Consider the following 2,806-nt stretch of genomic DNA (forward strand, 5'->3'; position numbering starts at 1 on the left):
CAATATTGTAACAAATTCATTAAAGACTTAAGAAAAAAACAAAACTCAGATGCTAAAGTGCCTACTCTAACCACTATACTATATTGCTTCTATAAAACAAGCACTAAACCTCAGATACAGAAAAAAACCCTTTTCGTGTCCTCACACCTAGGTCAAAATTACAAAGCGTTAATTCAGGAGACAGAAAGGGAAGGAATAAATCTGAATGAATCTGAGTCAGAACACAGTGCTATATAACCTTAGGCAAATTCCACAATACCCATGCCTCAACATGGCAAATTCCACAATACCCATGCCTCAACCTCCCTATCTATAAAGGAGTTAACCACACCAGCGCTAACCATTACTTGCCTCCTGGTAGCTTGTGAGTGTTAATTAATATTTGTAATAAATACACAGATCATCAGTTGAAAGAAACAAGGAAAACTACAGCGTTATTATTATTGCCTTGTTGCTAGAGCTAAACACCACAAATCAACATAAATAACTTATGTACACCAAGAATGTAGGGTTTGAATATGTACTTTGAAAGGCCATCATATAATTAGTTGTTTCACCTCTAATTGCTTTTCCTTTTTTTTTTTTTTGAATTTAAAAAAGCAATACAGGGACTTCCCTGGTGGTTCAGTGGTAAAGAATCCGTCCTGCAATGCAGGGGACGCGGGTTCGATTCCCGGTCGGGGAACTAAGATCCCACATGCCGCGGGGCAACTAAGCCCTCGCACCAAACTACTGAGCTCGCACACCTCAATGAGGTAGCCCACGTGCAGCAAACTACAGAGCCCACGCGCTCTGGAGCCTGCACGCCACAACTACAGAGCCCACGTGCCACAACTAGAGAGAGAAAACCCGCACGCCACAACTAGAGAGAAGCTCTCATGCTGCAACGAAGAGCCCGTGCGCCGCAACGACAATAAAGATCCCACATGCCTTAACGAAGGTCCCGCGTGCCGCAACTAAGACCCAATACAGCCAATCAACCAATCAATCAATCAAGTGGGGCGGGGGGAGCAATACAGGAATTTCCCTGGCAGTCCAGTGGTTAAGACTCCAAGCTCCCAATGCAGGGGGCACGGGCTCGATCCCTGATTGGGGAACCAAGATCCCACATGTGGCACAGCGTAGCCGGAAAAAAAACAAAAAAAGCAACACATACCCTACGGCATTTATCCCAGAGAACGCATGTTCGCACAAAAAAAGGTACACAAATGTCCACAGCATCTCTATCAGTAATAGTCAGGAAATGGGAAAAAAACTCAGATGTTCTTCAATGGGCAAGTGATTAAACAAACTGAAGTACAGCCAAACCATGGAATACTACTCAGCAATTAAAAAGAAAGCGGCACTGGGACCTCTCTGGTGTTCCAGCGGTTAAGACTCTGCACTCTCAATGCAGGGGGCCCAGGTTCCATCCCTGGTCAGGGAACTAGATCCCGCATGCTGCAACTAAAGACCCGCACAGCCAAATAAATAAATAAATATTTTTTTTAAAAAAGAGGAGCACTGTTGATTCATGCAATTTGGATGACTCTCCAGGGAATTACACTGATTGAAAAAGGCCAATCCAAAAGGTTGCATACTGGGAATTCCCTGGCGGTCCAGTGTTTAGCACTCAGCACTTTCACTACCTGGGCTGGGTTCAATCCTTGGTCGGGGAACTAAGATCGCACAACCGGCAGCGCAGCCAAAAAAAAATTTTTTTTACTTAAAAAAAAAAAAAGGTTACACACTATATGATTTTATTCACATAACATTCTTTTTTTTTAATTAATTAGTTAATTTATTTTATTTTTGGCTGCGTTGGGTCTTCGTTGCTGCGTGTGGGCTTTCTCTAGTTGCGGCGAGCGGGGGCTACTCTTTGTTGCAGTGTGCGGGCTTCTCGCTGCGGTGGCTTCTCTTGTTGCAGAGCACGGGCTCTAGGCACGCGGGCTTCAGTAGTTGTGGCACGTGGGCTCAGTAGTTGTGGCTCCCGGGCTCTAAAGCGCAGGCTCAGTCGTTGTGGCATGGGCTTAGTTGCTCCGCGGCATGTGGGATCTTCCCGGACAAGGGATCAAACCCATGTCCCCTGCAATGGCAGGCAGATTCTTAACCGCTGCGCCACCAGGGAAGTCCCACATAACATTCTTGAAATGACAGGTTGCCAGGGACAGATAGGGCCGGGGGAGTGGGAGACGGGCCATCTTCCCCAGGGGGTATTTTCCCTTGATCATCTGCACAAAAACTTTATTGCAACTTTATCCACTGCACTATCAGATCATTATGATTTGGTGGGGAGTGGGGGAGCAGCAGTGGCTATAAAATGGCATCAGGAGAGATCCTGTGGGATGGAAATGTTCTCTATCTTGACTGTGTCAATGGCAATACCCAGGTTGTGACAGTATACTATGATTCTGTAAGATGTTACCATTGGGGAAAACTGGGTAAAGGACACACAGGAGCTATCGCACTATTATTTCTTACAACTGCATGTAAACCTACAATAATCTGGACACAAAAAGTTTAATCAGAAATGAAGGCAACACATGCCTCTTGTAACAAGTAAAACAATAGTCTGTGGTCAGTCTCTTTCTCTACCCGTCCCATTCCCTCCCTCTTGAGATAACCATGCAAACTCACTGCTCATACAAACAGGCATGCATTTAATACTTTCTGTTTACTGCATCAAAATGGGATCATACATACTACATATTACCCTGCAGCCTACCTTCTTCACCCATCATCCCTATATCATAGAGAGCTTAAAAAAAAAAAATTTTTTTTTAAGTGCCAAGCAGGATGGCAGGTATAGAAAATTTTCTGACTAGGG

The sequence above is a fragment of the Balaenoptera borealis genome (genome assembly GCF_965194805.1).
Source record: "Balaenoptera borealis genome assembly, contig: HAP1_SCAFFOLD_2493, whole genome shotgun sequence".
NCBI lineage: Eukaryota > Metazoa > Chordata > Mammalia > Artiodactyla > Balaenopteridae > Balaenoptera > Balaenoptera borealis.